General features: G+C 38.7%; 1 protein-coding gene across 16 annotated transcripts in view; it reads right to left on the bottom strand.

The window, feature by feature from the left end:
- Positions 1-25,446, bottom strand: part of PCDH7 (protocadherin 7) — a 434,348-nt gene that overhangs the window by 297,522 nt on the left and 111,380 nt on the right. The window contains exon 2 of one of the 16 annotated variants that reach the window (XM_070069617.1): positions 1,957-25,446. This exon is cut by the window's right edge and continues 41,485 nt beyond it. The exons of the other annotated variants lie outside the window; for them this stretch is intronic. The gene's annotated coding sequence lies outside the window, so the exon portion shown is untranslated. Of the gene's footprint in view, positions 1-1,956 lie in introns of those variants that run through there. 16 annotated transcript variants of the gene reach the window in all.

Genomic DNA, 25,446 nt, shown 5'->3' with positions numbered 1-25,446 from the left:
TAAGATATCTTTTAAGTGGTCATATCAAAATCTTAGTGGCCAAATGTGTGCCTCTCAACGCCATCTCCCTGAAAATACTGAAGGGAGGTACTATGGCTGATCTCACTTGATTTTAACCATGCAGCATATAGTTAGATGACAGAAACTTACATATTGAGATATTATTTGTACTCTTCAATATTCCCCTCCTCTATCAAAGAATAAGTTCATTTTGTCAATATGCAAATTATGGTATGCTCATTCATTCTGAAATAAAGATAGTATTATCTATAGCAATATGTGTACATTTATGTAGATATTGGGCTTCATGTGAACATTTGGTTGAAGGTAGAAGTTTATAGCTATGTGTGTTACAATATATAGCTTCTTTCTAAACACAATAATTTCACACTCACCTTAGAAACAAATATAAAAGCTTAAAGAGTTAGGAAAACCCAAGTATAAAACAGGAAGTAGGCAAGGAATATCTATGAAGTAAGTATTAACCTGGAATTCACAAAGTTCACAAATGACTGATTAAAAAGTAAGTATTTGGGGATAGGCATTGGGTGCAGTCATTAAGACACCAGTTGAGACAACCATACCCTGTGTTGGGATGTTTGGGTTTCAGTCCCAACTCTGCTTCTGATCCCAGCGTCTTGCTAACGTGCACTATAGGAGGCAGAGGGAACTGGCTCAAGTATTTGGGTTCCTGTCACAACCCTTGAGAGAGACCCACTTTTAGTTCCAAGATCCTGGCTTCAGCCTGGGTCAGTTCTGGTCGTTGCAGGCATTTGGAGACTGAACCATCAGATGGAAGATCTCTCTCTCTCTCTCTCTGTCTGTCTCTCTCTTCCCTTTCTTTGTCTCTATCTTTGTTTCAAATAAATAAAAATAAATACATACATAAAATTTTTAAAAATGAAATGTTTGAAAAGCTTATTTTCTGATAATTCTAGCTAAGTATACAACACAAATTTAAATTGCCAATCATAGTTTTTGTTCTTTCCCATTGTGATAATTTTGCAATGATAAGTTGAGCTTTTTATTGTTATTTTTTTAGTAACCTTAACAGACACGGGAAACTCTTCTCAAATTCCCATTTTCATATCATATTGTTCATGGTTAGTTAATTCATATCTATTTACTTGGAATGCAGCAATGGGAAAGTCCACATGCCATACAGAAGAAGCCAGGGCTTGGAAACTGTCTACAGGTAGCAATTACTTCTCAATGAGTCACATGCAAAAATAAACTGATGTTCTCAACTATCCAGTGAAAAAATTCCAGGACACTGAAAACAGGAGAACCATACAGTGCAAGTAATGTGTAACAGGAAACAGAATTTGATTGTCAAGATCATTTGTTTACTTCTAGATACTGTGACATTTTTCACCACTGGGATTCCTAGGGAAAGCATCACGGTGGATGCTTTCCTGAGGTTCTGAAAGAAGTTTATATGCTTAGGCACAGTAATGCAGACAGCAATGTCTCTAGGAGAAATGATAATCCACACAATCTTAGCTAAAAGATTCTTTCACTGTTCAGAAGAGGCCATTCAAGCCTAGATGGGAAGATAAAATTGCAATCACAGCCTAAGTATTTCAGAAATTCAGCGATCTGCAGGAGAAAGTGTGTCCTTTAGATCATGTGCTAAAATTATCTAGGAGAGTTTTTGTGTGTTTGTTTGTTTGCCTTATGTATAACAGCACACAGACTCAAAAGTGAAAACAAAGATCAGAAAATTTGACAACCCTTGCAAAGAACATAGATCCTCACCTAGAAAAATTATGGGTATTCCATGCCCGAAAGATGGAAGGTAGATTAAAAAGGAAAATGTCCAAGAAAATGACTGGTAGAGATAAGATATAGCTCAGCTGTAAACTGCTGCCTAACTATGTTCAAAATTTTGAAATGATTCATGTATGTATTCAGTAAATATTAGTTGAGGTCCTATTATATACCAATAGTTGTTACTGCTGGGACTACAGCATCAAGCAAGACAGATATTACATTTTTTTTTCTCATGGAAGGATAGGAAATCATTAAGAAAAGTAAAGGTATAGTAGGCAAATAGCAGAGAGTAGTAAGTGCTATGAACAGAATAAAAGAGAGTGCTATGGAAACTACCTCAGGTACTCTATCCGGTGTGCTCTTTGTGGCCATCTTCTTGTAATTATTCCTCCATATAATCTTTAAGGTGGTCTGGTAAATCAGAAATCATATTATGTCACACTTGATGAAATTCTTTCATAAGCTAATACCTATGGTGTCCCAAAATATTCACAATCTGCCATACCCATCTGCTCACCTTCCAATCTTGTCTTCCATACTAATTATAACCATGTCATATTACATATAACATTTTTATCCATCCATCCATCCATCTGCTCATCAAACATCCTTCCAATCATTAATCAATGAAACTATTTACTGAGATGTCTATAATTTGGGGGCCATATTATGAATATAAATATTCAAGATCCCTTCCATTATAACAACTTAAAATCTGACATAGGAGATAGAGAATAACCAAATTTTGCAATGGAACTTAATTTCAAATTTGAAATATGTTTCAAAAGATAGGAACATATTAGAATTTGCAAAAACACATATGATCTTGAGTGGAAACAACTATTGATCATCTATTGATATTTATCTTACCACACTGTAATTATGTTTCTGTGCATTCAATGAATTTTTTTACTCCTTAAGAGTGATTGGGGCAGCCGGCGCCATGGCTCATGAGGCTAATCCTCCACCTGCGGCACCAGCATCCCGGGTTCTAGTCTCGGATGTGGCGCCGGTTCTGTCGCGGTTGCTCCTCTTCCAGCCCAGCTCTCTGCTGTGGCCCGGGAGTGCAGTGGAGGATGGCCCAGGTCCTTGGTCTCTGCACCTGCATGGGAGACCAGGAGGAAGCACCTGGCTCCTGGCTTTGGATTGGCGCAGTGCACCGGCCTCAACGCGCTGGCTGTAGCAGCCACTTGGGGGGGGGGGGGGGTGAACCAACGGAAAAAGGAAGAAAAAGGAAGACCTTTCTCTCTGTCTCTCTCTCTCACTGTCTAACTCTGCCTGTCAAAAAAAAAAAAAAAAAAAAAAAAAGAGTGACTGGGGCAGTGCTGTGGTATAGCAGGTAAAGTACCACCTGCAGTGCCGGCATTCCACATGGGCACTGGTTAGAGTCCTGGCTGCTCCACTTCCAATCCAGCTCTATGCTATTGCCTGGGAAAGCAATAGAAGATGACCCAAGTCCTTGGGCCCCTGCACCCACACGGGAGACCCAGAAGCTCCTGGTCCCAGCTTTGGATCAGCGCAGCTCCGGCCATTGCAGCCAATTGGGGAGTGAACCAGCGGAGGGAGGACCGCTCCCTCTCTGCCTTTGCTTCTCTCTCTGTGAAACTCTTTCACATAAATAAAATCTTTTTTTTTTTAAAAAAAGAGTGATTATTTCTGGTTTCCTAATACTGTGAGGGGTCTTCAAAAACTTGTGGAAAATGTAAATCATCTTTAAATTTTATTTACCATGAACATTTTGTAATATCTTCGTATATAGCACTCTACATAAAGTATTACAAATAAGAAATGGACTATTTCCAGTACGTTTATTGTCGCTCCCCCTCTTCGTGGAGGAACGACACAGGACCCTGCGCTGTTCTTTCGTCTGCTCGGCCCTCCCCGGGTTTGCTGCTGGTTCTTCCCGGGTTGGCTACTGTCTCTTCCACCTCCGTGGAAGGGCGGTTCCCCCTGGCCACACTCCCCACTTCCGCAGGGGAGCAGCACACCGCCGGCCGGCTCTCTCGGGGGCTGCACAGGTGTTCCCCTTAGGTGTTCCCGTTAGATGTTCCTGGTGCATGCCGTCTCTCTCCTCCTTTATAGTCCTCCTCTGCCAATCCCAACTCGGCTGCCCACACGCCGAGTACGCTGCTCTCCTCCAATCAGGAGCAAGTCCTACAGTTTATTGGCTGAACTGGAGGCAGCTGTGTAGAAGCTGTTTTCTTCTCTCCCAGCGCCATATTGTGGGAGAGCAGATGCATAGAACAAGTCCCAATTCCAGTAACTTAGTCTAGTCCGGGTTGCTCCCCACATTTATATGTCCTTCTAATACAGAATAGATAGCTAAGACTGTTGCCAAAACAAGAGGCAAGATACCCAGGCCTAGCTTTTGTTGTTATCAAGTATGTTTCTCACAAGCTTTTCCTTTATCTTTAAACTCAACTCATGTGACCAATGACCTTTGTCTTTTTCCCTCCAACTCTCTATGGAACTGTGCTCTGAGATTTGCATTCCTAAAAGAAATATAATATTAACCTGCTGACACTTCCCCTAGGAATAGCAATTAAATGAAGAGATTTTCTGTCAGGCAGTAGACAATTCAGGGGTACATTAAACTTAACTCAGTTTTTATAGGTAACATCCCCTTATCTCTGTCCTCTATCCCCAGCCTCAAGATGCCCCAGAATTGTAAGGAGACAAAGTGAGTTCAGGGTTAGATCATCCAAGGCCCAATGGGATACTTGCTTATATCCTTACTGTTCCTGGTTATAGAATAATTTTACATTTTTCATGTATTCAGGGGATGGGGAACCAACACCAAACCAGCATTTAGAGGTCAAACTCTCAAATACCACCTCTTTCTATCTAATTGTGTTTGATGCTTAAGGGTGGAAATGTTTCCAGGAGATCATAAAATCACATTGCATCAGAAAAATAACTTTCTTAGAATGTCTAGAGGGTAATGTTTTGGATAGATTAAACTAAAACATTATATCCAAGGAAATTGCTGGCCTGCACAACATAATGTTCTTTTTAACTAGAAAGATGGAGCACAGAACTAAAATGACAGAAGCATTTAATTTTTTTAATGTCTAAACAATTTAGCTCCTTGAACTCATTATATCAAGATGAAACTTGAGAAATCATTTTTCCCTACCAAAACCCCTGGAAAAAAATCTGACTATGAAGCAAATATGAAATCTTAAAGTAAAATATATGGCTTCTTTCATTGTCTTCCTTTGTGCCTGTCTTAATCTAAGATTATTATCTTGAAAAGAACCAAATTATACTAGAAAATGAATGTTTCTGTATTCAACGTAATTTTGTTTCTTTTACAGAGCACATTAGAACTCTCCTACAACATTCTTGCCAGGTGCAAATACTTTAATACATACAATCAAGATCAGCTGCATTTATTTAAATTCTTAACTCTTATATTTTAAGTATTTTTTTAGTTGTCATTTTACACGTTTTAGCAAAAGAATCGGAATTCTCAAAACTGGGTCTTTAAGCATGGCAGTGTTTCTGTATATGAGAAAGCAATCTCTTGATTTTGCAGGGAAAAAAAGGGCCAAAGAAATCATATGAGAGCAACTGTACGTCCTTCCCCAGCTGGAAGCTGGCTTACACATTCCACGCCTCATAAATAAACACAAGAGTCCTGTGAACTGTATGCAGATGGCTGGGTCTACACTGGGAGCCTTTTGTGATGGCTTTGGTTTGCTTCCCTGTTTTGTCATCTCTTAAAATATCTGCAAAAAAAATTTTTTTTTTGCTTCAGCTCCTCAAAAACAGACAAGTTTATTCCTGTAATTTGAATTAGCCCTCTGCTTGTTAGGGCCTTTATAAGGTTTGGAGAAATCCATTTTTTTTTTTTTTCACATTAGTGTCCACAAAAAAAAAAAAAAAAAAAAATCTGCCCCCACAACTGACACTTTATGTTTTAAATATTTATTGTTTTATTTTTAAAAGGCTCACACAGTAACGGAAGTGTAAGGAGAGAGAGCTATAATGTGGTGGAGGGAAGTAATACACCAAAGCGGGGGGAAAGCCCACAAACCACATAAAGGAAGAGATGAGATCAGCCACTTAAGTAAGCCTGTCTAAGGTTACCACCCTGGCACTGAACTACCGTGCTCCTGCCAGGCACAAATAAGAAAAGAAGTGGGAAGAATAAGGGCATCCGACGAAGAAAGGCAGGGAGACAAGGCACCAAAGTCAAGTGGAAATGCTAAGAAGGCAGTTGTGTGTGCTCGTGTGTGTGTGTATGTGTGTGTGTGTGTGTGTTTCCACCTGATATGGCACAGAAATCCTAGCAGATTGGTAAGGAACTGGATATGCAGAAGAACTGAAAAACAATAAATAAATAAACATACAAGCCTGCCCCTCTCCCTCTCCCTCTCCCTCCCTCTCTCTTGCCCTCTCTCTCTCTCTCCCTCTTTCCCTGCCTCCCTCCCTCTCCCTACTTTTACAGCAACAGTCATTTGCTTAGCTAATCACAAAGCTTCTCTCTAAACAGCAAAAGCCTAAGGGCTCTGGCAACGTAAAAAGTATTGACATTTCTCTGATGTATATTCAAAAATCTATATTACAATTCTTAATTCAGCATTCATGAGTCAGCAATAGATATACTGTATCTTTAAAAAGACATGAAGGTTTCCAGTCAAGCCTTTTAAAGCTTTACAAATAACATTTCAAGAGGGTTGAGAATGCAGACTAAGATAGCAGATGGCTTTTAGCACAACACTGCTCCAGGATCCTTTGATTTTATTACTTTTGCTTTTGATGGTGCTCTTTTCTGGTTTGTTTTGATGACTTTGTGGCCTAATGAACTAAAATCAGACAGTCAAGCCGAAAATCCTTAAGTCCTAATGACAAAGAGTGACTTCTCTGGTGACCTTGGGTGTTAACATTTTTCTCATCAGTTTTTACAGCAAAATACAGAAATTACCCCTCTCCCCAAAAGGATGGGACAAGAAAACTAGTAATTATTACTCAACTTACCGTATGTGGAATAACAATGTTGATTCTTTCCTAGAGCCAGTTACTAGTCCAGGTAGTTAGAATATTTTGTGGCTTGCACACCATAGCTATAGAAGCTAGAAATAGTTAATCCCATTGTATACCTGGGGGAATGAGGCTCAAGAAGTTTGAGGGCTTGAAAAACTTCAGTTGATCACAAGTCCCTCTCTCATTCCTTTATGCTACACTATGCTAATGAAGATTTAATAATTAGTTTCCTGAATCATATATAGTAATTATACATACTGCATTTTATGCAGCAATTACTACATATGGTAATTAGGTATAATTATATATGATATACTCCATAGGCTATGTAAGATATGATTGTATATATTATATATATAGGTGAAATGATATTGTAATTTTAGGGGCAGCCTTTCATATCAGTGTTCTGTTGTTACTTAATCTATTCACCATATGTCCACTAGTGTATTACTTGAAAACAAATACTCAGAATAAGAGAATGGAAGGAAGAAAGTGAAGAAGGAAGGGAGGGGATGGAGGTAGGGCGCAAGAGAGAAGGAAATACCTTGCTCCCTACAGTTCCTAAATTACCATTAGGTTTTGTTATTTCTTTATTATTAATCAATACATAAAACTGTATATACCTGTATTTATGGGATATTCTGGTGTTTCTGTACATAAGCACAAGGTACAGTGCTCAATTCAGGGTAACCATATCCTGTCAAGCATTTATTATTTTTTATAGTGAAAATGTTCAAAATCCCTTCTGTCTTTTCTTGTGAAAGTAATTTATGGTATAATTCTAATTTGTTTTTGGTATTTGTTTTAATGGCAGAGACAAATAGAGAGATACACACACAGACAAAGAGATCTCCCAAATGCTGGCTCACGTCTCAAATGCCTGTAATATTTGAGGCTGCATCAGATCAAACCCAGGAATCAACTATTCGGTCTAGGTCTCCCTCATACAACAACTTGACTCATCACCTGCAGCCTCCAAGGGTCCACACTAGCGGGAAGCTGGAATCAGGAGCACTCTAATGTGAGATGCAGGCCTCCCAAGTGGCATCTTGACTCATGCCCAAACTTATGCCAAACTTAGGCTCACTCCTAAAAATTGTCTTTAGAATACTTCTCCCATGAGTTAATTCCAGGAAAGGATTAAGTCATTCAGTCAAAAAAAAAAAAAAAAATTCTCTTCGAACTGCTAATTCCGGTGCCTGGGGAAAAACCACACACCTATGGTTTCTCTAAGAAATGAAGAATAAAAAATACTTTTGCTTTCCTTTCGTTTTGCCCGTCATTCATTCAGCAAGGGCTTCAAGCACACTAGACATTAATTTATAACATATATGCATACGTAGCAGGAGTCCCTAAGATTTTAAGGACAAATTTGCCAGTGGAAAACACGCCATATGGAACGCCCAGGCATTCTGCACACAGCTGAAGTCACTTATCTCTCCAAGCCCCCAGCCCCAGCATGAGGAAGAGGATATTTGGCTACAATATTTTGGAACCCAAAATGCTTTTGTGGATTGTTGATGCCAAATTGGAATGAAATGGTGTCATATAAGACAGTGATGGATTTAAAGACAACAATATTACGTATAATCAATTATTTAAAAAGTATCCACTTTGTTTAGTGCCTTTTATTAAAGTTTCACTTTAATAGTAGAATGGGAATTAATTTGTAGAAACTGGAAAAAATAAGTTTTTACGCAGTCACTCAGTTACTCTCAGCTTGTGAAACATTACCTTTTCAGAGAATTCATGCAACATTATAAGATTTTAAAAGGGAAACTGTATAAAACTGCTGAGTTTATTGATCTGAAAATAAATGAAATTAACACATATAGGTAAAGTGACCCCCATCCTCGGAAACCCCAGATACTCAAATACAGTCTTATTTTCTCCTCAGTTTCCAGGTTGTTCTTTATTTCCTTCCTTATACAAGTGTGCTTCAGAAAGTATGTGGGAAAATGCATATTATGAAAAAATCATACATGGATTACTAATTTTGAGCACTAAAATAACTTATCTTTTAATTCCATGTTCCTACAAACTTTTTGAAGTCCCCTTCTCTACCACCAACTTCCTAGGTGTCAGAGTTCGCAATATATTTTTTAAAAAGACATAACACATTCCTAGATAGGATGGTAGGCAATTATCCCTGGAATGTTGCAGAAAGAAATTCCTTAAGCCTCTGGCTAGTTGTAGAAGAGCTTACATTAATCATTCTCTCTCTGCATGCTTGTCTCCTCTTAGTAGTGTCCAATGTCAAGTCAGACAGTCCATGCAGGGCCTTTGATAGAACGTTAAAAGGGCATCACCACACACTGCAGGTGACCAGCAGGAACAAAGCCCTCAGCCCAGAGTATTTTTAATAATTTCTGCACAGGTCTACTCCAGAGCTTTGGGGCATATTTGCTCCTGTAATCCTTGTTACGTGACTTACCACACAATTGTGGATTCAATATAGAAAATATAATTTAAAAAGATCCAAGGTGCACATCTTAGATTCCAAATGCAATTCTAGATTTTATGTGTCTGTTCTCTGGTGCTTTGTTTTTAAAATACTGTCAACCAGAACCTGGCTTAGCATTGTTAAATGTTTTAAGTGTGTCTCAAGGATGAGCCGGAATGTCCTACTGTGCAAGTCAGTATGGCTTACCCTGAGTCAGCTATAACAAACTCTAGGGCACTTAGCTTAGCTATTGAAGTTGAACAGTGAGTTATTTTGACATGTACTCAAGGTCACAATAATGTAAATGGTGTATTCATTGGGGGATTTTATCTCTCGTGTTTGAAACCTGCAGATAGTGTAATACCATCTTGAAATGATTTGAACCAGCTAGAGCCAGACATTTTTTTCATTACCATAACCTCCAGGCTACAGGTTTTTATCATAACATTATTTTACTCCTAGATCTACTGATCATGTTTTCAAAACTATTACTCTTCACAATAAAACTTTCAGGAGAGAAATTTAAATTTTCATAAACCACAGAAAATGTTGCTATGAAAAAATTCACCCACACGTACAATCTCCCGGGCAGCATGGGTTATTTCTTACAAAGCAACTTAATGTGATTTCAATAAAATGATACTTCCTATTTCTTCCACACTGTTTGATTCTAAACTGTGGTTTTCTTTCTTTCCAAAGATAAAATACATAGTTATATGGTTTTTCTTTTCATTTAATATCCTCACTTCTTGTGAGTCCTTGAAGCTATTCTTTGTGCCTTTAATTCACCCAGTCTTGTATGCTCACATTTTACCCCTGTAATCACTGCTAAACTATGCTTTCTGTAAAGGCAGAAACGGCATCTTATTTATATCTGCATTACTTGCAATACCTTATAAATAATAAATGCCCAATAAAGTGATGAAATGAATCAAATAAGTTAGCGCTGCTAACATCTTCATGTTTTGGCTTTTCTATTAACTGTCTGAATCAATCCAATATGGATTCCACAACACAATTAATTAAAAATTAAAATAAATTAGCACTGCTAACATCTTCAATCTCTTTGTTTTGTCCCAATAACTGTTTGAGTCACCAAAGATTATGTGAGGTAGTAAAATAGGGATTAAAATAGCTATGCTTAATGCAAAATAGGTTCTTTAAAAAATAGTTCATAATTTTATTGCCTATAGATTGTTTGGAACTATAATTCATGCAAGAAAAACACCTCTTTCCCTTTAAAAGTTTTTCAGGCTGTATTCATGTATACAATTAATACTTAGAGCATCTTGTGAAATGAACAGATACTATCAGCCCAGTTTTCAGATGGTAAAATGGACTTACATAATTATTGTGACCTTACCAGGGTTACACATGCTATCAATTAGTAGAATCAACATGAAAGTGCCCTAAGTACTAACCATGGACTCTTATCATGCCCTTTCTCTCAGCCCTGGCCAAAAAACTCTCTCCAATGTGACAATGCATGATTGGATCTTTGAGCCCCCTGGAGTCTCTGCTCCCTGAGAAAGACTTTTATTATTAGTTACTAAATATAATACTAATTTTCCCTCACACTACCCAGCATGTGGTACATAGCAGTCCCTGGAAAATACTTAATAAATTGATTAAAAGTGTCACAACCAACAAACTCTCTGACTTGCTTCTCCCGCCATCTGGTTTTCCTATTCTCAAATATCCATGCAGTTATACTTTTTAAGGGAATTTCATCAATGCATTTATATAAATCCAATGTTTGTGAAGTTTAAGCTGTTGTAGTAATTAATTGGGTCAGTGGAGAAATGTTTTGTTTAATTTTATCAGATCTCAACAGAAAATTTTGCTTTAATAAATCCAACTAATAAGTAATAAATAATGTACTTTGAACAAGGGAATATCCTTAGACATATAATTATGCAAAGGGAAAAAGCTGATTTCGGTCTCTTGAACAAATGTCTTAGAAGACATTCAGATTTTTTTAACTTTTATCTCTATTAGTTGAGAAATGAACACTTTTACCAAAGACCGTGACACATGATTCTGTTCAACAAGCATTAGTGACAGTTAGGCATGTACCAGACAGTATGCTACAGTTCTGCAGCAGACAACTTAAGAAGACATGATCTCTTCCTTCAGAGACATGGGAGAGTGGAATGGTACAAAGCTCAACTCTCCTCAGTGTCAAAACCTGGCTTCCTACACACTAACAATGTAGCCTTGGCTGGTTCGCTCTTTTGTGTCTCGGTTTACTCTCCTATTGATGTGAGGAGGGCTGGCGATGTGGCACACCTCGCCAAGCTGTCACCTGCAATGCCTGCTTTCCATACTGGAGCACTGGCTGCTCTGCTTACAGACCAGTTCCTTGCTCATTTGCCTGAGAAGGCAGCAGAGGATGGCCCGAATGCTTGTGCCTCTATCACCCACGGGGGACATCCAGATCAAGCTGCAGGCTCTGGGCTCCTAACTTCACCCAGAACTAGCCCTGGCCATGACAGCCATTTAGGGAGTGAACCAGTGGATGGTAGATATCTTCCTCTCTCTGCCTCTCTCCTTCAAACAAATCAATAAATCTTGAGGGGGGGAAAAGGGTTGATAACAATAGAGTCTTGCTCTGTAGTGGTGAGCAAACCTCACTATACAATTTATGGAGCCTAGTACAAAATGAAAGTATAGAGCCCTTTCTTAAAAATGGATCAAGAATGTCAAGATGGTGATAGCAAAGATTAAACCAAGCGAAGACCCTTCTCAGAGCACAGTCTTGTGAGCTGTCACAGGTCAATGTCCGAGAAGTTGTTCCTGACATGAGTGAATCATGAATCCACGTAAAGCCGTTGTAAGAGGGGTGGCACAAGGTAAAAGTTGTATGTATTAACTACCTTCATTAAGGAGTTTACAACTTGGCTGAACATCTGAGAAATATAGTGAAAAATGACAATTTTTTTATTTTTTTAATTGATATTTGTTTTTGAAAGGCAGAGTTAGACAGTGAGAGAGAGAGAGACAGAGAGAAAGGTCTTCTTTCTGTTGGTTCACCCCCCAAATGGCTGCCATGGCTGGCGCGTTGCGGCTGGTGCGCTGTGCTGATCTGACAAAGCCAGGAGCCAGGTGCTTCCTCCTGGTCTCCCATGCGGGTGCAGGGCCCAAGCACTTGGGCCATCCTCCACTGCATTCCCGGGCCACAGCAGAGAGCTGGACTGGAAGAGGAGCAATGGGTTCAGATTCTGGCACCCCAACCGGGACTAGAACCCCGGGATGCCAGCACCGCGGGCGGATTAGCCTAGTGAGCCGCGGCACTGGCCGAAAAATGACAATTTTTAGAAAGAGTTATTTTATTTATTTGAAAGGAGGAGTTACAGAGAGGCAGAGGCAAAGAGAGAAAGAGAAGTCTTCCATCTGCTTTTTCACTCCCCGAGTGGGCACAACAGCTGGAGCTGCACCGATCCAAAGCCAGGAGCCAGGAACTTCTTCCAGATCTCCCACGTGGGTGCAGAGGCCCAAGGACTTGGGCCATCTTCTGCTTTACCAGGCCATTGCAGAGAGCTGGATCCAAAGCAGAGGAGCCAAGACTTCAACTGGCACCTAAAAGGGATGCTGGCACTGCAGACGGCTACTTTACACGCTATGCCACAGCACTAGCCCTCATAATTTTTTAAGATGTTGAATAGATCTAAATTTCTAATGAATTGTAAAGCTTATAACTATTTTTTTAAGTATACAAGGGAGTGATATAGAGATTTATCTACTGGTTCACTCCCTAAATGCCTTCTCTGGGACAGGCCAAAGTCAGGAGCCACAAACTCAATCCAGGTCTCCTTTCTTGGGGGCGGGGGCAGGAATGTAGCTACTTGAGTGAAAACCTGCCGCTACACAGGGTGCACATTATCAGGAAGCTGTAATTGGGAACTGAGCCAGGCAAATCCCGGAACTGCAATTTGGAAGCAGGCACCCCAAGTGACGGCTTAACCACTGTGCCAAATGCCTGCCCCGTAACAACGTCCTTTTCAACAACCCTTTCCTTCACCTAAAATCTGCAGAATGCTCTTTCTATCCTTTCTACAGCGTTTGTGTAACACTTCCCTTTGTTTTTTGCATCTTTTCTGTCTCTCCATGGCACACAGCTTATGTAATAAGACGATTTCTTACCAAGAGACTGCTCTCTCATGATTAGATGAAAAGTACTTCATTTATTGTTTATTGTCTACATTTTCCCCTAATATCTAACCCTTAACAAGAAAAAATACATACTTTTGTGAAGAACAAACCCTCTCCTCCCCCAGGGGTCAACATCCTAACCACAGGAACCAAGAAATATATTATGCTGTATGGGGCAATAGAGGAATTTAGTTTGCAGCTGAAATTAAGGATGCTAGCCAGGGGAACTTGCAGTAGTGGATTATCGAAGACTAGCTAAGTAGGCCACGGTAATCACACAGACTCTTGATGTGGAAAAGGGAAGCAGTGCGGTGAATGTCAGAGCAATATGATTCGAGAACACCTTGACCAGCTATTGCTGACTTTGGAGATGGAAAGAGACTGTGAGCCAAGGAATACAGCCAGTTTCTATAAACTGGAAAAGGCAAGAAAGAAAAAGAAGCCTTCCCTAGAGCCGCCAGAAAGGAATACAACCCTGCTGACACCTGGATTTTAGCCCACTGAGACTCATTTCTTACTTCTGACCTTGAGAATTACAGGATAACAAATTTGAGAAGCTATAATCCACTTAATTTGTGGCAACTGGTCACAGTAGCAATAAGAAGCTAATACAACACATGCACATTCCCATACCCACACATTTGAGCATTGAACATCCCAGTCCTTACAGTCCACTAGTGCAGGCTTACAAAGTCTTGTCTTACTTGAAGCCAGCAGAGTGTACCCTTCAACACTGAATGTCAAACAAGCTCCCTGATTCTGCTGGAGATATTGTAGGGCAAAGTGCAAAAGTCCGACTTCTTTGCACATCTGAGTATTTTCACCCTCCACATCAGTCCTACTGCACTGAATCTACCCCCAATATTATGTTGATCACATTAGTTGATGTTTAAAATATTCATCTTTCTTACTCACTAGACAGAACTGCCTGGAGAACAGGAATTGCATTCTTATTCATAGCCGCATTTCCAGTATCTGAACAATGCATGGCATATGGCAGGCCTGTCAGTATTTGTAACTTAAGTTTATGAATGATTGGCTTGAAATCTCTTTAAGTATGTATACAAGCAAAGGCAATTGTACACACACACATGCACACACACGCACATTGGAGTAAACTTACATTTCATTTTGTCCTTATAACAGTGTTATGAAGTAGGTGTTACATCATTTAATGGTGGCAGGTGTGGATGTACTGTAAGATCTGCTCCAGGAATCCAGGCCTGGAACCATGAATCATTAAAGCTTTCTAGTCACTGTTGAATACTGATCGATGAAAGAGCAATAAGCTTCATTGCAAACATAATATCATATTTACCAAAACCCGTTGATGTTCACAAGACACCTGATCTCAGAGTACACATAATATAACCAGGAAGGTAAAAGAATGAAAGAAAAAGAAAACTTTTCAAAAGCTTTAAAGCTGAACACTGCTCCTACTGCATGAGGATGGGTTAATGAGGTAACTTCTTCAACAGTGGACTCATGGGATCTATTTTTGTGTTATTATATAATGGTTGTATCTTTTCTAAATGAAACCCAGTTTCAGTCACCCATAACAAGAAAAAAAAAAACTTGCAAGTCTACCACAACTTGTGATGCTGAGTTCAAATTAGGTAGGAATACATTTGTGTGTTTTTTTTTTTTCCTTCAGAAGAAATGTAACAAATCCCACTTGGTCCTGTATGAGTTACCATTCTATTTTAAAGTGCCACTTTTGGGGAATCATTGAGGAACTGATTCAGAAGTGGCTAGTTCTCAATGAAGGGTCATACACTTAGGATGCTAAATTATGAAAATTCTAAAAACATCTGAAACTCAAACTAGCCACACTACTTTAAGAATGAAACTCTTTAGTGGAAAGACACGTGCCTAGCAGAGCATGACAAAGAAACTTTATTGCTGATTGAACACTCATCGATAATAACCCTATGAACAGGTGTTTTATGTCCACTTCGCCTGTTGCTAGTATGAAAAACAAGCCTTCCATCACTTTACCACCAGCTGTGTACTCTATGGCTAAGTTTAACTCTAACACATTTCTTTCTGGCTCGGAATTAACCTGATGGGAGAAGCTGTGTGCAATATATAGAGGTCCTTCTGTCTCTGGTTTCATTTATGTTATGTTTTGATCAATCAACTAAGAATAGTTTAACAGAACATTTTAATTATGAAATAAAATGTTTGTTGGTATGTCTGCATACCCGAATCTAAGACCCTGTCTGGGAAATTGTGCCCAAGACTTTACAAATGTTATGTAATGTAGTTTAATACTTACATTACCCTATGTGTAGCTGTTACACCCATTTTACTGATGAGACTTCAGCCCCACGGCTACTAGATGCAAGACTAATATTTAATCCCATTTCTTGATGAGATTCAAGTCCATAACCCAGACCTCTTTTCTGTAATGTTTCTCAAGATTGTAACATAAAGCAGAAATACATTTCATGTGAATAAATTCTAGTTATGACTCTCCTTATTTGTCTTTTCAATTGTCCAGGCATAAACAGAGGAAGCTTATGAAGGAAAAAACCTGGCCGGCCAGTTGGAGGAAATTTTGAAACATTACAGACAACAAGACAAATGATATGGAGAGCTAGCAGTACACAGGAGAACAAACGAGCACACGCAAGGCCATTTGTGCAAAGTCATTTGTGGGAGCATGTTAAATAGCAGGATGTCTCCACATACATGCTTTCAGAAAATTATCTTGATGAATTGCTCTTGTTCTAAAAGTGATTAGATTTTTGCCACATCAAATAAAAAAGTAAAAAGAGAGAAATGAGTTGAAGTAGACAAAGGCAGTGAAACTTTGTAGGCATTATGAAAAAACAAGAATTGGAGAAATAATATTTTATCTAACGAGATTAATGTGCTGATTCATAAAAGTTTGGAAAGAGTGGGATAAAGTATTAGTAGTAGTATCATCATCATCATCATCATCAACACTACAGAGCAAGAAAGAGAAGAAAGATGAAATAAAAAAACAAGTCCTATCTAAGCTGGGGAAATGAGAGCAAGACACGGAAGGAAAGCAAAAGGAGCGTGAAGGATGATTTAAAAAAGGAACTAAAATAAAGAAAACATGCTATTTTATTTTTATCATTTTCATTCCAAAATAATGAAATAGGAAATGTGCAAAATGTGGTACCTAAATACACCAACAGCAGGATGTACAAAAATGATAATGTCTCTATTACATCACCATATGTAGTACTTTTGATTGCTAATTACACTATCAGATGTATAGCTGTATGTGATGTGAATAATTTATTTTCTGGATTTTTAAAATCTAACTTTGGTTCTTGCATACACTGACAAGATTCAAATCTACACCATACATACTGTAGAAATGTAGTTTTAAGCAATTTTAAGATTACACTTTTCAAAGCCTTCATATTTAATTTAAATAACATGCATTTAGGTACCTTAGTTGAATTGGATTTGACACATGCTGCATTTTAAAATGTCTTAAGATGAGAATCTATTAAAGAAAAGATTGCTATGAAACAAAGGCTAATAAAGAGGAAGGTGAAACGAATCAGGATAAATGCTTTAAAAAAATAGCACTCCCTCAAACTTGAGCCTATTTTGATTGGCTAAATGTGTACCTGTGATTTACTAGACTATTTACTCTCCTATTCAATAAATAACATGGTGTCAATGGAGCAAGTGTCATATAATAAAGAATGCAGACCATAAAGTGGTCCACATGACAATATATCATCAACACGTTTGCACCTCCTTCTAGTGTAGAGCAAACTGTGTGTAATAAGATAATAGAAGTTGCTACAATTTAGTAGGTCTAAACACAGGATCATGCAAATTATTTAGTTCAAATGCCCCTCACCACGAAGTTTATTGAAAGGTTGTATTGGTGGCATTGCCAAGGTTCTATTTAAAATAATGATACGTGGTAAGATTTCAATCTAGACACGGAGTAGAGGAATTACCCTTTACGGCCATTGAGAGAGTTCTGAGCATATTTTTTCCACAGTCGGCATTTGCAGAAGTGCTTCACGGACATCAATTAGTTACTGCTGACAATTGCTCCCTGAAACAGAGCTGTATCTGTGAGCTCAGGCTGTTGCTTCTACACACTGATATACTGCTACCTTTTCCACTAATCATTGTGCTTCTGAGACTGACAAACTCTATTTATTAATACAGATTTTCTCTCCAAATTTGCCTGCAATTTGGAAAATTTCTAACCACTCCCCATCATCTTCTCTGCTGATACATATTATTTGCTTTCTTAATTTATTGTACATCTCTGAATTCTACTTGTTTAGTAACTAGGATAATAAAGAAACAGCATTTCATATTCATATATTCATATGTATTTATTTTACATTGGGTACCTAATTAATGCTTGTGGAATGAAGTGTTGAATTACACATCTAGAACTTTTTCATGCCTAAAATGTGGTTCTCCCAACAGAGTGCTCTCTCTTTCAGCACACAAAACCCATACAAAATATCAGTTTCTCAAAGCCACTCCCCCTCAAAACTAATGCAACAGAATGGTAGCTACCATTCAAAAAGATGAAGTCCCAAAGTGTGGAATAGATACATGCACTTTGTGAATAGCAGATGAGTTACACCTGGATTAAATTTAGGTATATATTATCAAGTCCACATCAGTTTACACTAAGGAATACATACCCTAACAGTCACATTCAAAAAGAGCTCACAAGTTTTAGAGACCATTAGAAATTTTATAAAACACAGTTAAATAACTATTACAAGTGAGTAAAAAATGTATTGACTAAATGTCACCATTAATATCCATTGTTAAAGAAAAAAAAAAAAAACAAAGCAGAGTTCAAGTTTAAACAAAAAGCACTGTACACAGAAACTTGTGAATGACAAAATAGGATATATTTTGGGGAGTAGTAGTTCTGCACATTCATGACGGTAGAGAAAAGTGAGCAATCTCAAGAAGTCCTGGGGTGGGTGTTGTGGGACAGTGACTTGGGCCACCCACATCCTACATTGGGTTTGAGTCCCACTCTACTTCAGATCCAACTTCTTGCTGATGCATACTCTGGAAAGGCAACAGATAACAGTTCAAGTTCTTGGGTCCCTGCTACCCACTTGCATGACCCAAATGGAATTTTAGCCTCTTTGCTATTGCCTGGCCCAGCCCTTACTATTGCAGGCATTTGGGAAGTGAACAAGCAGATGGAAGATCTCTTGCTCTCTCTACTTCTCTGCTTCTCTCTCTGCCTTTCAAATAAATTAAAAATAAATAAACAAAAACTGAAAAACAGTCACTCAACTAGAGAACCATGATCTTGGAATCACATTAATCAGTGTTTTTTCTTCCCCAACAAGAGTCAACTCAAAAACCATGAATGTTTATAAAACAAATTTTCATTATATTTTCTTCACATCACAATAATAAGACACTATGATGAATACATGCATTCTCATGAGGCAGATTGTCCACTTAACTAAAGAGAAGAATACTAATAAGCTAATTGATATGCTTTTAAGCTACTAAAATTTGACTGGGCATAGCTCACATGTTGACACTGAGAATTTAGAAGCTCATTGTACAACAATCCAGTTTTTCGGCCGGCGCTGTGGCTTACTAGGCTAATCCTCCACTTTGCGGCGTCGGAACACCGGGTTCTAGTCCCAGTCAGGGCGCCGGATTCTGTCCTGGTTGCCCCTCTTCTAGGCCACCTCTCTGCTGTGGCCAGGGAAGTGCAGTGGAGGATGGCCCAGGTCCTTGGGCCCTGCACCCCATGGGAGACCAGGAGAAGCACCTGGCTCCTGCCTTCGGATCAGCGCGGTGTGCTGGCTGCAGCGCGCTGGCTGTGGCGGCCATTGGAGGATGAACCAACGGCAAAGGACAACCTTTCTCTCTGTCTCTCTCTCTCTCACTGTCCACTCTGCCTGTCAAAAAAAAAAAATCCAGTTTTTCTTTATTGGTCATCAGAACAGAATTCATGACCGTGACTTCAAAAAGCATATACTATGTATTTATTCTACTCTCTGTAGCTTACGCACATGATATTTGCTGTTTTTGCATTTTTCCTGCTGCTTTGCTAGGGATAAGGTTTATTGAGCTAACACTGATTGAGCCCCTACTATGTGCCAACCATTGCTCTAAATCCTGTATATACATCAACTCCTTTTGTCCTTTCAAACCTAATAATAATTGTACCTATCTAGCTCTTCTGCATATTCAATGACTTCCTTGCAAAATGCTTAGGATACTGCACAGTACTGCTCTGTATTTGTCAACCAATTAACAAGGTTGTTTGTTATCTTCAGTTTATAGATGAAGCAATGGAAGTATGGGAGGTTAAGTAACTCTCCAGGGACACACACTAATAAATGATGGTGCTGAACTTTAAATGTCAGTAGCATGACTCCAAAACCTACACTTTCAACCATTCTTAAATATGAGGCAGTGTCACTTCACAAAGATGTGTGCGGGTTGCTCTCTAACCAACTTGATCCTAAACACATCTCCCATGAAAGTTTCAGAGTTTCTACTGCACACACACTAGGTTGTATGCTCTTAGAGAATGCCAGGCATGATCTGTCATACAGCCCACTCCTCCAGAGGACTGTCTCCACTCATTTGTACACAGAGGACGGCACTATACGAAGGACTGCTTATTTAGATTGATGGTTTTAGGTATAATGTAAGTGATAATGTTTTAACTTTAAAAATTTAACAGAGAGGTATTGAATATTTTATACTAAAAGACACTAATATCCACTCAGTTTAATTATCCCTTCATTTCTTATTTCTGAGTAGCTAATATCCATGTCCTGTTCAACAACCACCCTTTCTGTACTTTTTATTCCCAAATCTATTCTGAAAAAAATGCAATAATAGTAATGTGTACGTATGTTAGTACTTTCAGAAAAATGAACACCATGGTCTCTGTGAACGTGTGGGTCTCAGCTCTGCAAAAAGTTGCATTCTTCTATAAGCCTTAGGTGTCTTAGCATTCAAATAGGAATTCCAGTATTTCTTTAAGAAAGTCAGGGAGAGGCTTAAACAAAACAAAAGAATAATTGACACAAAGAAAGAACCATCTATTAAGCCTATAAATTGATTGATCAGCACTTCCATATAAGAAATGAAAAAACAATAAGTATATAAATGAAGTTACCTCTAACTTTATTCTATATAGATTTCTTTGCCTTTATAATACAAAAGTGAAACCATATTTTCATTGTTTATATAGTCATTGACTTCAAAAGGTAGGAAGCATAAGAGAAAAGTTTACAGTACCACTGGGAAGTCAAGTCGAAAAGAAAAATTTCTTGAGAATAATCAATAGCCAGATAATAGTACATCTAAGACTTCTCAGATGATAGCCTCTCAAAGGCTGCATGGTCTGCAACATTTGATGGTTTGGAACTTTTTAGATGTCTAGGATGGTTGTATCCACTTCTGGATGAAGCTCACATGGAAGAAACTTCTTGGTTCTTATTTCCAAGAGTGATGTTCCAGGTCAATATTACCTAAAGTGGTATGTTCCGGGAATAAGCTCCGGAACAGCTTTTAATATCCTAGGTATGCTGGAGGCTCACTTGGACTTAGGATGGATTATTGACAAACTGTATTACTGTGATGCATTTTTTAAAAGCATATGTTTACTCCTATAAGGCACTGTTCCAAGTTTGTCTCAAGGTTTCAAAGCTTTTCTTTTATTTATGTATACAATGCCTTGTCCCTGAGAATCGCAACCACAATATGTCACAATACATGGACTTTCTTTCAGTCTTGCTTCCCTTTCACAAAATTTGAAATGAATATTTATGATTTTAAACTCAATGTGTGTCCTGGAAATAAATAAATGACAGTACTATGATGCTTTAATGAGGTTATCAAATGGAGGAGAATCTAGCATTTCACATTGAGTTTTGTTTTGACAGGCAGAGTGGACAGTGAGAGAGAGACAGAGAGAAAGGTCTTCCTTTGCCGTTGGTTCACCCTCCAATGGCCACTGCGGCCGGCGCGCTGTGACCGGCGCACCGCGCTGATCTGATGACAGGAGCCAGGTGCTTATCCTGGTGTCCTGGCACCCCAACCGGGACTAGAACCTGATGTGCTGGCACCACAAGGTGGAGGATTAGCCTACTGAGCCATGGCGCTGGCCTACATTGAGTTTTAAAGAATGGTCAGCAAAGTGTGAAGTCTCCTTTAGGGCACGAATAAGGAGAAAGATGCAACAAAACTGGAGGTTAGGAAGAAAAGGAGTAGAGAGGAAGGAAGGGTGAAGGAGGGAAGAAGAAAGGACAGAAGGGGGACGAAAAGTCAGCTTTTCTCCCCAGACCCAAGCCAGATGCCAAATTTGAAGAAAATTCTTCATTTACCCAAGTCATGTTCACTATTCTTTTAAGGTACTGGCAGCCACCCCATCTTATTAAAAATTAATTTAAAAAGCCAGTCAATGCTTGGCCTAGTCTGACCTCTCACTTTGGAATTTAAAAACAAGAAAAAATAGACATATAAAAGCACATTAATATTTTTTGATATGTTAGAAATGATCCTTGACTTAAGTACTTAAACCACTACAACTCTTTCTCAAAAGTCTCCAATGCGATTTTGACCCTTTTGTTGTCATTGCCACAAGCATTTTTGGGCTTTCATGGGGAGTTGGCTACATAGGACCACCATGATGGCAAAGTAGCAGTTAAGCAAGATGTACCAATAACAATGCAGATTTCTGACATGTTTTCTTTCCCCTGGCTTGCTGACAATCCTCAGGAAATGAAGCATGTGGTTTTGATGAAGTTGTTCCTTAAAGTTTAATGTGACATTGATCTATCTCAGTATTCCTAAAGGTTCATGGCCAATACACTGAGAGAGGAGAGATAACAGCTGAAAAGGAAAAAATACGCTTAAAGTTTAGTTAATATAAAAATATTCTGTAAGATCTAAATTAGAAACAGTGTTGCATTATCTCAAAATAAAATACCATGGATAACCTTTTGGTTCATGGCACAGATTTTCAAAATCAACACTGAAAGGTGAACCACATAAATAATATGCCTTGTCCATAAGCTGAGACATGGTTCAGCAATGCTGAAGCAATAGTGTGAATCTGGTCATGGTACCTAAAGTCATGGTACCTAAAGTCAAACGCAGTGATTTTCCTTTCAGTTAATGGCAACACCTTCTACTGCCTTGCCCCAAATAGAAACCTTAGAATAATCTTTGAGCTTGTCCGGATGAACACAAAATACTCACACACTCACAACTATTCAGAAACTCCATCAATTCAACTCTATATAGGTCTCACGTATCTCTCCCCATCCCTTCTTCACCAGTGGCACTAGATGTGTCACATGGCTCCTCATTTTCCTCGTTAGCTCACTCCAGTTTCTTTACTGATGAATATGTCCACTCAACCCATCTATTGCCACAATTATGTTCATGTAACACAAATCTCAAATAATTATTCATTATAAGCTATCAGTTCAGGATGACATTAAAGCACTGTTCCATGCTATCCAGAAACCCTAAGCCATCTGTCATCTCAGTATCTCCCCCCAATATTCTACCTTATGCTTCTACATCTTCAGTCACAACAGAGCACTCACAGTCCAAAAAAATATTCATTTTCCTAAAACTGCACTTGTATTTTTTCCTGTTTCTTTGTTTGGTAGGACTATTCTCTTGGTCATAAGTCAGATACCCTCTTCTCTCTATAGTTGATCATTCTCTCGAGTCAAAGCAATATAACATTCCTTTCTCCTTCAGTAACACTTGAGATACACTTCCATACACAGACTGTGGTTTGCTTAGGGAGCTGTATCTTTGAATTGCAAAATAAAAGTGTCCCGTTCATAATGGGAGTACTATATTTTTGTATACTTATTATTTAAGGAAAAATGCAATTGAATATCCTGCAATAGCACCCAGAAAAATGTTTCAGGCACAAGTATGAATTTGTCTAGGAGTACATTAATTAGATTTCAAAACTTTAGCAGGGGGATGGAATTAAGAATGCACACAGGCTCTACTTTCTGGGAAATGATATAGAGAAAACATAATGCAGGATCCTGAATTAAAGATAAAAGAGAAAGGGTTCCTAAAAGATGGGGGGAGGGAGCTACCTATAATGAGAGGAAAAGGAAACCTCCCTTCAGTTACAGACTATCAGACAGACAGCCATCAAACCAGATCCTGTCTTTGCTATAACTGATATTTCACTACAATCCTCCTTACTTACTGATATCTCTATATTCTGGATTCTTCACTTTCAATTTACTGCAGAATAAAAGGAAACTGCTTTTGCTGAGTAAAACAAGAAAAAAGCACATTTGGAGTGAAATGTAAATGATAAACCTAAAATTAGCGAAATGGGAAATTCTCATTTCTGGTTGAGTACTCTTTGTGCTGCAGAGGCAGCCTTCTCTGACCTGCTCTGAGTTAGCCTATCCTGGTCAAGGAGAATTTAAGGATGATAGACTTTCAACTCAACCCCAAGATACAAGCTCCTGATAGCGTCAATCTAACAAGAACCACGTGTTCCCATAATAGGATTTCAAGGAGCCTCTATCATATTCTGTTCTCTGAAAGACATTTCTTCAAATGGTTCTTGTTATCAAATCCCACCCCTACACTACAGTAGCCTCATATTTAAATTTTCTGGGACTTTATTGTAAATCTCAGCAGTATCTGGCTGTCAGCAAGGAGGTGGCATAATGGACTATAATCATTTTTCACAGAGTACAGACAGGTCTAGCAGAAAATGTTTAATTCTAGGTGATGGCTGCTGCAGAGTTAGTAAAGGGCATGTACTAATAAGGAACTGCAAAAAAAAAAAAAAAAAATGCCAGTGACGACATGCTCGCCTCGAAAAGCAAGCTCAGCAGATTTGCGGCAGCTAATAGAACCATTACCGCTGCATGTCAAGCTATGAAAAATACCAAAGGACAAGAGCATCAGAGTGAAAGGGTAAGAAGATAGCAACAACAAAAAGATAAATCAGGAGACCCAATCATGCCTCCATCTTTTTACCACTGAACATTATTAAGTCCACTGTGTTATCAAATCTGCAAAATAAAAGTGTGTCAAAAAGCTTGCACAGGACAAGAAATCTCCCTGTTTTAATTTATTATGCATATCACCCACTGTAACCAAACTGTCCATTCTGTTCCAAGCTCATTTCTAGTGATACCTGCAAACTCGTCTGCCAAGCTCTAAGGTTTTCATCTTTGTTGTTAAGAGCTTCCTTTCCTGTTTCCTTCTTACATATAAAATGCAAAGCCCTGCAAATGATGAGAAAGATAATACATGAAAGGATCCTATTGCTTTTAAAGTGGAATTAATTCTATACACTATTTCTAAAGGCTCTGTTACCACTGGAAGACAGGTTCTCGAGAAAACCCGAAGGCAGTCCAAGAATAATACCCAGTCCTTGGGTCTCCTGTAGATTATCCTCAGCTGACTAGCGCTCCCCACAGTGGCATTCTGTAATAAAGGGCAGTCCTTCTTGTGCAATGACCACAAGAAGCACCGATGCTTAAAAGCCCTGTACTTGAAATGCCTAACTAAAAGATATGAAATTTTAATATAAAGAGGTGGAAGCACAAAATAAGTAAACCAAGACAGATTCATAAAAATGCATACAAAATCCCCATAGGAATGCAAAGTAGCTATTTAAGACTTGCAGTACCATTTAATAGCCAGAAAAATACTAACACAAACGCAAGATGAAAACATAACACCTGACCTTTTGCCCAGCTCACTGCTGGTATGTGCCAGGCGGTGGCTGATTAATGTAACATCACAATGAGTAGATGTTTCTGGAGGTGGTGTGTGGTATTCTCAACCTAGCACTCAGTGGCCTGAGCTGTACCACATTTATAGAATCTAGGCCTCCATTAGGCAAGGTTTCAATTTTACTGATTATTTTGAATGAGAGTGAAATTAATATGAGATGCCGGCAAATAAATGTAAAAGCAGATGCTCTTTGAAAACAAATATCTTCAGGTTGGGAGGTCACTCCCATGACCTCCCTATCAAGGAGTTTAATTAATCATGCCTCACAGAGAGAGGAAATGCTCCGGTTACAGGCCTGCCCTTCCAGGACTTATTCTGCC

Source organism: Oryctolagus cuniculus, chromosome 2 (genome assembly GCF_964237555.1).
Source record: "Oryctolagus cuniculus chromosome 2, mOryCun1.1, whole genome shotgun sequence".
Classification (NCBI taxonomy): domain Eukaryota; kingdom Metazoa; phylum Chordata; class Mammalia; order Lagomorpha; family Leporidae; genus Oryctolagus; species Oryctolagus cuniculus.
Note: the sequence above shows the minus strand (reverse complement) of the source record. Positions and strands in the feature narration are given on the sequence as shown.